This window comes from Triticum aestivum, chromosome 3D (assembly GCF_018294505.1).
Source record: "Triticum aestivum cultivar Chinese Spring chromosome 3D, IWGSC CS RefSeq v2.1, whole genome shotgun sequence".
Taxonomy (NCBI): Eukaryota; Viridiplantae; Streptophyta; class Magnoliopsida; order Poales; family Poaceae; genus Triticum; species Triticum aestivum.
In genome coordinates this window covers 335,507,074-335,521,423 of record NC_057802.1, presented here as the reverse complement: position 1 = coordinate 335,521,423, position 14,350 = coordinate 335,507,074, and positions in this window count along the sequence as shown.

The window sequence follows — 14,350 nt, the reverse complement described above, 5'->3', positions numbered from 1 at the left end:
ACCTTGGTGGGAGGCTGACTTGTGGGCCTACTAAGTTGATGGGGACGGAGGGCTTTGTCAACTTAGTCAATATGAACGATTCTAGCTCCAGTGACCGTACGATGTTCATCCAACGGCCGTAGTGCTTCTTCAACCTCTGGTCTTCTTGCTCCAGCCGCCCAAAGCAGCGCCGGTTGTGCCGCCTGCTCCTGCCTCCCGTGACCGACTGTGCTGCCGCGGAGGCCTCACCGCCCCTACTATTCCCACTGCTGGCCAGTCCCTGCGGCGACGGCAGCCGCACACCGCAGTCGAACGAGTGAACCCTCATACTCCTCTCCGCTTGGGCATCCACTGTCGCGTCTTCACCGGCTCCGCGTTGTCCCCTTCCTAGGCCTCGCTGTCGTCCACCGCCCTGGTGCTCTCGGCGCGGCGTGGTTAACGTGGTCAAGGAACGACTTCCATCGGACGTGGACTGTACATGGAGAGGCTGACAGCTGGGTCCACGGCAGCAGAAAAATAGTGCCTCCTTATTACGCGAAAAATGATGATTCCTCCACTGATAGCAGGGACCCACCGGATGGGCCACCGTATTTTGTGAGAAAAACATTTCCTCCCTGACTGCTGGGACCCACCAGCTACACCTTCGCACGCAAGGAAGTGCGTCCGGGCAAAAAAATTGATTCGCCCCCCTGACTGCTGGGACCCACCAGCTACATCTTCGCACGCAAGGAAGTGCGTCCGGGCAAAAAAACCAAAACGATTCGCCCTCCTGACTGCTGGGACCCACCAGCTACATCTTCGCAGGCAAGGAAGTGCCTGATAGTCGGGACCCACCTGGTCGAAGCATACGTAGCGTTGTCATTCTGGTCGCGAACGTGTACGTACATATATACTGGTCGATGTAGAGGCGCACACGTAGCATGTACACGTACGTACAGCAACCAGGGTGCAAGAAAGAAAATACAGCCACATACGTACATACGGGCAGGGTCTTGAATGCCTACTCACGCATACGTACGGCGAGGGCTCGTTTACATGGCTGGGTCGGAGCGGAGAAACAGCGTCATCGTCGTGTTCATGGGGAGGCAACGGAATGAGTCGTGTTCATGGGGAGGCAACAGAATGCGTCGTGTTCATGGGGAGGGGTGTGGTGTACCACAAAACGGAGGAAACGGACCTCCTACGGTCGAAACGGGGGTCCTGTTGATCGGGAGGAGTGTGGCGTACCGCAAAACGGAGGAAACGGAGCTCCTACGGTCAAAACGGGGGTCCTGTTGTTCGGGAGGGGTGTGGCGTACCGCAAAACGGAGGAAACGGACCTCCTACGGTCGAAACGGGTGTCCTGTTGATCGGGAGGGGTGTGGCGTACCGCAAAACGGACGAAACGGACCTCCTACGGTCGAAACGGGGGTCCTGTTGATCGGGAGGGGTGTGGCATACCGCAAAACGGACGAAATGGACCTCCTACGGTCGAAACGGGGGTCCTGTTCATCGGGAGGTGTGTGGCGTACCGCAAAACGGGACTCCACGGGATACTGTTCATCTCCACCGTCGACCTCCTCCAGCCTCCACGGGCTACCGTCGACCTCCTCCAGCCTCCACGGGCTCCTGTTCATCCAGCCTCCACCGCGCGCTACTCCACCGGCTACTGTTCAACCACCCCTCCACGGGCACCCCTCCACCGTCTACTATTCATCTAGCCCTCCGCACCATGGGGTCCTGTTCAACCACCCCTCCACGGGCACCCCTCCACCATGTACTGTTCATCTAGCCCTCCACACCACGGGGTCATGTTCATCCAGAGGCAACGCCACCGCTCACTGTTCATCCAACCCCCCCACCCCCGCAACACTCACTGTTCATCCAATCGACCGGCTTCAGTTAGCAGCAGTAGCGAAGGAATCGCTCGATCGGGTTCAGTTAACAGCCATCGATCGATCGCTCGGGTTCAGTAACGCGTAGCCTGCAGTGCAATCGCTCGGGTTCAGTTAGAGCCCAACGCCTCGCTCGGGTTCAGTTAGAGCCAACGCGTCGCACACACGCGCGTACGTGTACGAGAGAAACGCGCATCGCTCGGCCCCCGACCTCCCACCGTAACCGGGAACTCCCCGAAATTTTCCTCCCCCTCGCATCTACCACGGTTTTTTCCGTCATGGACAGCCCAAAGAATGTCATGCAGCTGCGTCTCCGGCCCGCCCAGGACGAAAAGCCCATTTTCTGTCATGATTTTTTGTCATAGAAGTAGGAGCCCACCACATCTATGATGATACCGGGTTTTGTCACAATTATCATCATAGAAGTGTCATATGTATGACAGAAAAAAAATTCGTTCGGCCCAAAATGTCACGGATGTGTCTTTTTTTTGTAGTGTACATTTTCACACAAAAGGAGCTGAACCTTAGGCAGAGGAGATGGTTGGAGCTTATAAAGGATTATGACATGAAGCTGCACTATCATCCAGGCAAGGCCAATGTCATAGCAGACGCCTTGAGTCGGAAGAGTTATGCTAACACCCTAGTGAGCACGGGATTGCCAAAGGAGTTAGCAGAGGATCTCAGGGAACTTCGATTGGAGATTGTTCCTAGAGGTTTTGTTGCAACAATGGAAGTTCAGTCTACATTGTTAGGAAAGATTCGGGAAGCTCAGAAGGATGACAAAGAGATTGCCGAGATAAAAGAAAGAATGAGCAAAGGAAAGGCCAAAGGTTTTTGTGAGGATGAGCACGACACCTTATGGTTTGAGGACCGTATTTATGTGCCCAATAACACAGAGATCAGGAAGTTAATACTTCAGGAGGCTCATGAGTCACCATACTCGATACACCCCGGAAACACCAAGATGTATTTGGATTTGAAGGAAAATTTCTGGTAGACTGGTATGAAGAAGGATATTGCCGAGTATGTAGCCGTATGTGATGTATGTCAGAGAGTGAAGGCAGAGCATCAAAAGCCAGCAGGATTGTTACAGCCTATGCCGATACCCGAATGGAAGTGGGATAAACTTGGCATGGATTTCATCACCGGATTGCCCAGGACCAAATCAGGATATGATTCTATATGGGTAGTAGTTGATCACTTGACCAAAGTGGCTCACTTTTATCCCAGTGAAAACAACATATACAAGTGCGAAGTTGGCCAAGATATACATGACTAGGATCGTATGTCTGCATGGAGTTCCGAGGACCATCGTATCAGATAGAGGAACACAGTTTACCTCAAAGTTTTGGCATCAGCTGCACCAGACTTTGGGAACAAGGCTGGAGTTCAGTACAGCTTTTCACCCGCAAACAGATGGACAGACCAAGAGAGTCAACCAGATTCTGGAGGATATGTTGAGAGCTTGTGCACTAGATTATGGATCTAGTTGGGATGAAAATTTGCCCTACGCAGAGTTCTCATACAACAACAGCTACCAGGCCAGTTTGAAGATGGCACCGTTCGAAGCCCTGTATGGATGAAGGTGCAGAACACCGTTGATGTGGGATGAAGTTGGAGACCGACATTTGTTTGGATCAGACTTGATCAAGGAGTCTGAAGAGAAAGTTAAGTTGATCCGAGATAGACTGAAGGTAGCTCAGTCCAGGTAGAAGAGTTATGCATATTCGAAACGCAAGGAGGTAACCTATGAAATTGGAGACAGAGCATATCTGCGAGTGTCACCCTTGCGAGGAGTGAAACGTTTTGGAGTCAAGGGAAAGTTAGCCCCGAGATTTGTAGGACCGTATCGTGTTTTGGAACGTATGGGAGAAGTTGCCTACAAGTTGGAGTTACCTGAAGGACTGTCAGGAGTTCATGATGTGTTTCATGTTTCACAGCTAAAGCAGTGTCATGCTGAGATGGCTGATATACCGTTAAGAGATACAGTACCCTTGGAGGCGATTCAGTTGGACAGTGATCTGACCTATGAGGAGAAGCCAGTCAGGATTCTTGAATTTGCCAGCCGAGTCACCCGCAGCAAGGTTATCAAGTTTTGCAAAGTTCAGTGGAGCCACCATACCGAGGATGAAGCCACCTGGGAACGAGAGGATGATCTTCGCAAAGACCACCCACACCTATTTTCTAGCCAACCCGAATCTCGAGGGCGAGATTCATCTTAAGGGGGGTAGGTTTGTAACATCCCAAATTTTCAATTTGGAATGTTATACATAGATCATTCATGCATATCATATTTTATTGCATTTCGTTTCGCGATCCTCGAAATCCTAAGCAACACAAGGACCCTCGGAGAGAGTTGGAGATTTCCCTGTTTTCATATTTGAGTTTTATCAAATATTGAAACGAGGATTATTGGTTTTAATTATTTTTCTCTCCAAAAATATTTCATACTAAAATATATGAGAGGAGATAATATGACTTCTCCAAAATAATTGAAATATTGGAGGAAACATATTAAAATCAAATATTTGATTTTATTCAGAGTTTATTGCTATTTTATTTGAATTAGAAAAATTGCACGTTTTTCAAAATTCCATTCTAGGGCCAAGAAAATGTTCATCTCGTTCTAAATATGTTATTTAGACGGTGAAAATTTGTTTTGGCATTTTTAGATTTTATTTTATTTTCTAGAATTTATTTAAGTTTCGGCGAAATTATTTATAAAAAAAACTCTTCAGCGCCTGGCTGGGCCGAAGCCCAACCGAGCTAGGCCGGCCCAACCGCCCCGCGCCGCCGTCTCCCTCCAGGAGACCGCGACTGCCGCCGCCGTCGCCGAGTCCGACCGGGACTCTGTCCCCGCGCCGCCTTGCCCCCTCCCCAAGCCAGTCGCCCCCTCCTTATATACGCCGCCCCGACCCCCCCCACCACCACCCGACCCACCCCGCCGCCTGCCGAAGCCACCGCCGCCGCCGCTTGCAGCCGCCGCCGCCTAGCACCGCCCGCCGTCGCCGTTTGCCGCCGCTGCCGCCTGCCGTCGCCGCCCCGCGCCACCCGCCGCCGTAGCCGGACCCCGCCGGAGGCGCCCCGCATCGCCGGAGCCTCGCCGGAGGTATACGCCGCCGCCGCCGTCGTTCGGTTTTATTTTTAAACCGACCCGTTTTTTTAGAAAACCCTAGTTTTCGTTTTTTTAGAATAGATCGGTTTTTTCCGGTTTAGTTTATTTAGAGGACGTTCGTCCGTATGTTCGTTTTAACGAACGGTGTTCACTCGTTAGCCGCAGACAGCGAGCGTTCGTTCGTTAGCCTGTTCGTCAGTTTTTCTTTTTCTCGGATTTTTCGCGATTATTTTCGATCACGATTTCTGATCCAATTTTCGTTTCAGTTTATCTTTTCACTCGTTTATCGGAATCAGGCGATTCAAGCGCCTAGATCTTCGTATCGAAACCATCATTCTGTTTAATCAACTTGAACAAGATTTTGGTACTATAAAATTTGACTTTAGTTCAGATTAGTAAATGGATCTTGTTTCTTTCGCAGTTTGAGTTTCGTTGCTCCGTTTGAATTGATTCTTTTCGCAAACCGGAGTTCTTAAGTTGAACTTTCTGGTCAATTCTTCTTATTTGAGTTTTGCCCGTGCATCTTTGCTTGAATGCTTATGTATGCTATTGTTTGTTTGCGATAGAATTCCCGGAGTGCGAAGCGTGCTACTACGAGTCCCTTAGGTTTTGCGGATCGTCAGCAAGGCAAGTAACACATTGATCATACTCTTTTCATACCCAGCTTTTATGCATTAGTTCCAATCCTCAAACACTGCATGATTAGATGTGATTAACTTGTGGGTATTGGGAAGTAGTTGATGAGGTAGAACCTATTGCCCTGTTATATTCAAACCCTTGGGAGTTACTTCTACGTATTGCTTATATTGGTATGCTATGCTCGTAGATGTGGTTTGGGTGAGTGAATCCATGAAAGATGTGAGATGATTAATTAATGGTTCAACTTAAGGTGGCAACTTTAATACACATCTGGGTGGATTGCTTGTCGGGCACATGGAGAATCCAGTGTTGTCCTAGGATATCCCGGAGTACCCGTGTAATAATCCTAAGGTCCGCTACCCAGGCTCAAAGGGAACTGAGATATTTTCATGCTAGAAACTTCTGTGTGCAGCCACAAGCTATTATGGGCTCTAGCATAGTTGAGTAAGTTGCATGAGCTCTTGAAAAGGTGGATCAGCAGGTAGAGGGATGTAGGTTGGTATGGTCTGCCCGGAGTAAAGAGTTAATGTTTCTGAAAGACTGTGTCTCGGTCATCCGTTTCTCAAACACCATGTAGTGCGAGAAATCCAAAGGAGGCGATCGCGTCTTGTGGGGAAAAGTGCGCAAACCTCTGCAGAGTGTACAATCTAATCATGGTTAGCCGTGTTCCCGGTTATGGACATCTTGAGTATCTAGTACTTGGATTATCCTAAGTATCTCATCACTCTAAATTAATATTGTTGGGTTGATAATTACTTTTAATTGGGATTGAGTTGGAGGAACCTTCTCAATGATGTTTCAACTACCATGATAGTTAAAATAAAACTTATTCCTTTGTTGTAGGGAAAAATTGGCTTTTCGCAAAACTATGACCATAGATCTTTCCACCAGCCAAATATGGATGTAGTGATAGCATTATTCTGTTCTTTCTCTACTGTGTTATATTGCCAGCATATTCCATGTGCTGACCCGTTTCCGGGCTGCAACGTATTATGTTGCAGACTTTTCAGACGAGGGGTAAGGTTCGTTAGGTCATTGCCGTGCGGCTCAGCTATGCCGTTAGAGTTGATGGACTCACTTTATCTTCCAAGCCTTCCGCTGTTATCGTATTAGATGGCCTTTAGCCATATTTGTTGTAATAAGTTCTCTCTTGAGACATTCGATGTAATAAGTGTGTGATTGCTACTCTGTTATAAATCCTTCGAGTACTGTGTGTGTTAGCATTACCGATCCAGGGATGACACTGAAGCACAGAGACTTGACCGTTTGAGGTCGGGTCGCTACAGAGGTTGCCTCATATTATTCGTCTTTATAATGTATTTCGTGAAAATGATGGAACGGAAAATTGTGCTCAATTGATAGAAGAAGAATTCAATAAAATGTTTGGCATAGAATCCATGAATGATGAGCATGATTGCAATCTTGCTACTATGAATTTTTTGAATATCCATGATACTAATGATATGCAAAGCCATAAGCTTGGGGATGCTATATTTGATGAAGATGATATTTTTAGTCCCCCAAGATTTGATGTGCAATTTTTTTATAATGATTACATGCCTCCTATTTATGATATTATAATGATGAAAGCGGATTTGGATAGGTCATGACTTTATTTAATGATGAATCCACTACTTTGGAAGAGGTTTCAATTGACTATGACAACAAAGTTGCTATTTATGATGATTATGGTGATGACATGTATGCTATGAGGAATAATGATAACCATGAAACTTATCATCATGATTTTAATTTTCAATCCCATGATAGTTATTTTGTTGAGTTTGCTCCCACTACTATTCATGAGAATAAATTTGCTTATGTGGAAAGTAATAAAATTTCTATGCTTGTGGATCATGAAAAGAATGCTTTATGTGATAGTTATATTGTTGAATTCATTCATGATGCCACTGAAAATTATTATGAGAGATGAAATTATGATTCATGATGCTCTCTTATGTTTCAAGTCTTATCCTTATGCGAGCATCATTGAAATCATCATGCCTAGCTAAAAGGCATTAAAGAAAAGCTCTTGTTGGGAGACAACCCAACACTTTTACCTACTGTATTTGTGTGTTCACAAGATTATGCTACTGCAGTGATCTTTTTTATTGCTTTTGTTTCAATAAAGTGCCAAGTAAAGCCTTTGGGATAGTGTGGATGATAGTTGACTTGAATCTGTCCAAAAACAGAAACTTTTGCACTCACTCCAGGAATTTTTAAAATTCACTGGAACATGATTTTGATCTGAATTCTTTAGACGTGATAGATATACAAATTCTCTACACTGTCTTAATTTTTCAGAATTTTTGGAGTAGCAGAAGTATGATTGGAGTACAGATTACTTCACACTGTTCTGTTTTTGACAGATTCTGTTTTCAATGCATAGTTTTCTTGTTTCCTAGTTTCTATGGCTTATATTGCTCAATATAAATTGTGGAAATGATATGCTACAGTAGGAATTGTGTGGAAACAATTATGAATCTTGTCTTTGATAGTACCAAAGTGAAATGGTTTGCTCTTTATCATACTAACCTATCTGACGAAGTTCCGTTAAGTTTTGTGTGATTGAAGTTTTCAAGTTTTGGGTGAGATGTCGATATGAGGACAATAAGGAGTGAGAAGACCCTAAGCTTGGTGATGCCCAAGGCACCCCAAGTTAATATCCAAGGAAGATCCAAGCAACTAAGCTTGGGGATGCCCCGGAATGCATCCCCTCTTTCGTCTCCAACATTATCGGTAACCTTACTTGAGGCTATATTTTTATTCGTCACATGATATGATTTTTACTTGGAGCTTCATTTTATTTTGTTAGGATTTGATTGCTGTTATTTGCATATTTCTTTTCAATAAAAATGTCAAGGATAGCCTTTACCATGCTTATCTTGCAAGTTTATGAGTTGCTGTTTCAAAACAGAAAGTTTACCGTTGTTGCAAAAATTCTCTAGAAAAGTCAGAATGTCATAAAATGTTGAAACATTTTGCACAATAAGCTCTGATAAATTTTATACAGTGTCGTAAATTTCCATAATTTTGGAGTTAAATAAGTATTGATACTCTTGCATTCTTTACAGATTGTACTGTTTTGGCAGATTGCGGTTATGTTTGCATATGTTTGCTTGTTTAATGATTCTATTTGAGGATAGGAGTATTAAATATGTAGAGGCATTTAGTATGCAATGTTGAATAATAATTTTAGTGATTTGCTACAGTAGAGAATGATAAGGTTTTTGCATTGGTTTATACTAACTTATCTCACGAGTTCTTGTTGAGTCTTGTGTGGACGAAGTTTTTAAGATTTAGGGAAACCGTGATATAAAAGGAATTAAGGAGACACAAAAGCTCAAGCTTGGGGATGCCCAAGGCATCCGAAGATAATATTTCAAGAAGTCTCAAGCATCTAAGCTTGGGGATGCCCCGGTAGGCATCCCACCTTTCTTCATCAACAATTATCGGTTAGTATCAGTTGAGCCTAAGTTTTTGCTTCTTCACATGAGTTGTGCTATTCTTGGAATGTCATTTTGTTTTGGTTTGCTTGTTGTTTTAATAAAATACTTAGATTTGAAAGTTTTTTTAAATAAGAGAGAGTCCTCAACTTGCTACCCATTTACATAACTACTCGCTTGATCTTCACTTATATCTTTTTGGAGTAGCTTGTCATTTACTCTTGTGCTTCACTTACATCCTATGAGTAAATTGTTGAATTGATTGAATATCATGAAGTTGAAATTATATCATGCCTAGTGGTAGCTTCACATTGTGTTTAGGAAGTGAAATCTTTTGAAGCTTGACAATCACAATATTGGTCATACAAGCAATTCATGAATAATTAGTGTAAGGAAGAGAACTTTCACATGCAAATACACTATCTTGGAAATATTTTGTGATTGTGAGCCCTAATTAAAAAATAATATATGCCAAAATTGTTGACGTTGGACAAGGAAGACAACATAATGATTTATGTTTGTTCATATTCACATAGAAGTTATATTGTCATAGATCCTTCAACATGTGGTGCTTGCCCCCCATCCTTGCTAGCCAAAAAATCCGCACCAAGCAGATATACTAGTTGTGCATCCAAAAAACCCTTAAACCCAAATCTTATTTTAAAGAGTCCACCAAACCTACCTAAGGATTGAGCAAGATCCTTCAAGTAAGTTGTCATCGGTGCAATAAGGCAATAGAAATTGCTTCTAAAAGTGTTAGATCATTTAGTGTATGAGAAAATTGAGCGTTGTACGAACTTGTGATGGCAAAGAATAAAAGCGACAGACTGCATAATAAAGGTTGCTATCGTAAGGGGAAATATAACCTGACGTTCTTTTGCACTAAGGGGTTGAGCATAGAAACAAATAAGCGCATGGCAACCTCTGCTTCCCTCTGCGAAGTGCCTACCTTTTACTTTTATGTATTTACTTTCACGCAAGAGTCAAAAGTTTTTCTCTCTATTCCTTTTTATTTTTATCTTTTGGCAAGCATCATGTGGTGAGGAAAGATCTAGGAACATATATACAGTTGGATATGGGTATCATGAGTTATTATTGCTGACATCACCCTTGGGGTGAATACGTTTGGAGGCGAAATTATAAGCCCCTATCGTTCTATGTGTCCGGTTGAAACGTTTTGCTCATGTGTATGCGCTGAGTGTTAGCAATCATAGAAGACTATATGATGGTTGAGTATGTGGAGCTCTTACTTAAACTCTGTTGAATAAGTTGAATTACAATTGCTTGGTGACTGAGAACATAGGTTGTTGAGTTTCGAGAGAATTCATTGTTTGAACCTGAACATGTGAATTGGTTGCTACTTTAACATGAGAAGTTTTATAAGAAATAATTGCTGTTATGATGCTAGGAGAAGTGATTGAAATTGTCATTGATCAAACTTGTGCACTTTGCTAGCATTCACACTTCATAAATTATTTCTTTTATCATTTAGCTACTTGAGGACGAGTAGGAATTAAGCTTGGGATGTTGATATGTCTCCAACGTATGTATAATTTATGGAGTATTCATGCCAATATATTATCATTCTTGAATGTTTTACAATCATTTTATAGAAACTTTATATCATTTTTTGGGACTATCCTATTGACCCAGTGCCCAGTGCCAGCTGCTGTTTTTCGCTTTTTTTACATTACAGGAAATAAATATCAAATGGAGTCCAAACACCGAGAAACTTTTTGTGGATTTTTTATGGACCAGAAGACATCCAATGGGCTAGAGCAGCACCTGGGGGGTGCCCCAAGGGGGGCACAACCCACCAGGGCACGCCTGGGGGCCGAGGCGTACCTAGGTGGGTTGTACCCACCTCGGTGGCCTCCCGCACCCCTTCTTCGCCCTATAAATTGCCAAATATTCCAAAACCCTCGGGGGTTAAACTAGACCAGAAGTTCTGCTGCCGTAGACCTCTATAGCCACCGAAAACCAATCTAGACCCGGTCCGGCACTCCGCCGGAGGGGGAAATCATCACCAGTGGCCATCTTCATCATCCCAGCGGCCACCATGATGAGGAGGGAGTAGTCCACCCTCGGGGCTGAGGGTTTGTACCAGTAGCTATGTGTTTAATCTCGCTCTCTCTCTTGTTCTTGATGGCATGATCTTGATGTATCGGGGGCTTTGTTAATATAGTTGGATCATATGGTGTTTTCCCCTCTCTATCTTGTTGTGATGAATTGAGTTTTCCCTTTGAGATTTCGTTTTATCAGATTGAATACTTTTATGGATTTGAGAACACTTGATATATGTCTTGCATACGAATACTCGTGGTGATAATGGGGTATCGTATTGATTCACTTGATATATGTTTTGGCACTCAACTCGCGGATTCCCGAGGTGACATTGGGGTAATCTATGCATAGAGCTTGATGCACGTTCTTGTCTTTGTTTCTCCGGTAGAAATCTTGGGGCACTCTTTGAGGTTCTTTGAGTTGGATTGAGTATTATGAATCTAAATTTTCTTTGGTGTTATTTTAGTACGAACTCTAGGATAGATCGAACGGAAAGAATAGCTTTGTGCTATTTTAGTACGAACTCTTGAATAGATGGAACGGAAAGAATAGCTTTGAGGTGGTTTCGTACTCTACAAACAATTTCTTCTTATGTTCTCCGCTAGATAGGAACTTTGGAGTGATTCTTCGTTGCATGTTGAGGGATGGTTATATGATCCAGTTATATTAGCATTGTTGAGAGATTGCACTAGCGAAACTACGAACCCTAGGCCTCATTTTCAAGCATTGCAATACCGTTTGTGCTCCATTTTATCAATTGCTACCTTGCTGTTTTTTATTGTTCCTATTACAAAAATCAATATCTACTATTGTTACTACACTTTTATCACCATCTCTTCGCCGAACTAGTGCACCTATACAATTTGCCATTGTATTTGGTGTGTTGGGGACATAAGAGACTTTTTATTATTTGGTTGCAGGGTTGTTTGAGAGAGACCATCTTCATCCTACACCTCCCACAGATTGATAAACCTTAGTTCATCCACTTGAGGAAAAATTGCTACTGCCCTACAAAACTCTGCGCTTGCAGGCCCAACACGTGTCTACAAGAATAAAGTTGCGTAGTAGACATCACACCCATATCACGTATCAGGTTGTCCCTGATTCTTCCATGCCCCCACTCCCAATATTCCACTTCCCTTCTTGCTAATTTAGCATGAGGTTATCGCATGTCATTTTCTTATTATTTCTTCTCATGACTATGTCTTAGGTTAATGCCCGTCCATATTATCTGCTATCTGACTTCCTATATATGAGCATAGATGGTTGTAGTACATGGGTCGGTTGAGTTAGCACAACAAGTTGGACTGACTTGGTTCCAATAGGTTGTAGTCCCATAATTTATTTTGATTGGAAACACAGGGGAAAAAATCTTCATAAAAGAAATTAGCCATTAGCAGGTCTGCACAACATCAAAACAAGAAAAAATGTTACAATAAATTGCTTAGGCCATTCTTGAGTATTGTAGATTATTGTCCAAACACATGTCGCTTCACCATATAGCCTCGGTTTGAGCAGGAGATCTTGCAGTCTCTGCCCATCTATCAACGATCTCGATGGAGCGGTTATGAACCAAGATATGAAGAGTCCTCGCTCCAAGTGTTATGGTTATCTCCCCCAAAAAAATATTCTTAATTTCGGTCGCTTTTAAGACCGCCAAGGACAACATAGGTAAGTAAAATGTAGTTGTGTTTCAGGAACCGTTCCTGTAAGCCTGAAGTGCTAACGGCATGTTGTCATGAATACTAACTAGAAGAATGGATGATGTGATCTCCTCATCTACTGGCTTTAATTCTAACTGTTATTTTGTTTGGGATATAAAAGAGAAAATCATTGAGTCTGCAAGTTTTCTATGCAAGTTGTCATTTCCAAAAAAATAACAACTCACTGGTACATTATTGCTTACATACCAATTTTGAGAGCTATATAGTTGTATGTTGTTCACTAAGTGTTTGAATGTTTAGAACATACATCTCTGGCTGTGAACGTCTTGATAGATTACATAACGGCTAGCTTATAGGTGCGCTTCACCTCTCCTATCATATGGTCATATTTTATTCTTATGTCCTATTCTATAAATTTTACAACTATATATAATAAGATATAGCACGTCACTTTTTTTCTTCATTCTCATATTGAAATGTTAGACATCCAAATCTCATCACAATAATATTCCAACCAATTCCCGCAGCAACGCGCGGGGGATCATCTAGTTAATACTAATAGTGTGACGCCCGGATAATTAAGCTACAATAATCCCACGTTAACGATGCCACGTCACCCCGTTTACTATTGATAAACTCTCAATAGTTCAGAACCGAAACAAATTCAAAATTTAAATAAAAGAAAATAATAAAAGTTTACAAATATTAAAACTAAAATGTTCGGAGTGAGCCAAATAGTCCATATTAAATATTGGTGAAGAAACCACACTTTTGTAAAGTATTTAACTGCACTATAGTAAATAAAAACAGCAGCAAAACAATTATTTAAATGCTTTTAAATACTAAACAAATGTTAATCTAGTTTATATAATCACCAAACTTTTTGGAGTAGGTGGCCTATGTTATTATGCTAATTTAGGAGTAGGGGTTGTATTTTCGTAAAACTGTTTTGCTAACTATAATAAATAAAACAGAAAATAAAATAAAAAGATAAAAATAGAAAACAAAACAAAAGTGTAAAAGCACAGGCCACTGTGCACTGGGCCAAGTGCACAGTGCCTGGCCCGAGCCTGGGCCCACTCCAGCTGGTCCGGCCCAGCCCCTCCCCGGGTCGCCTTCCCCCCTGTTCCCCCGACCGGGGTCGCAACAGGGGCGAGCCCCGCCGGACCGCCTCGACGGCGACTACCCGGAGAGGATAAGGCCGACCCCTCCCCTCGACGCCTCGGCCTCCTCCCCACCTACCTCCACCCACTCCCCTCTCCATCTCGGCCGCTCTCTCTCTCTCTGCTCCCCCTCGCCCGAGCGAGATCGCCGCCGAAGCCTCGCCGTAGGCGTGGCCCCGACCACCGTTCGTCGAGCCGCCGAGTCCCCGAGCTCCCTCTACGTCGTCCTCGTCGACCCCGCGCTTCAGGACGAGCTGGAGTGCCCTGCAGCGGCCGGGTCAAGCTTTTCCCCAACCTCGGTCGCCGCCGCCCGCCGCGATTCATCCCGCCTCCCCTCTGCGCTCCCAGTTCACTCGAGGGCCTCCGTGTGCCGCGCCGTAAGCCTCCGCCCCCTCCTCCTTCCTCT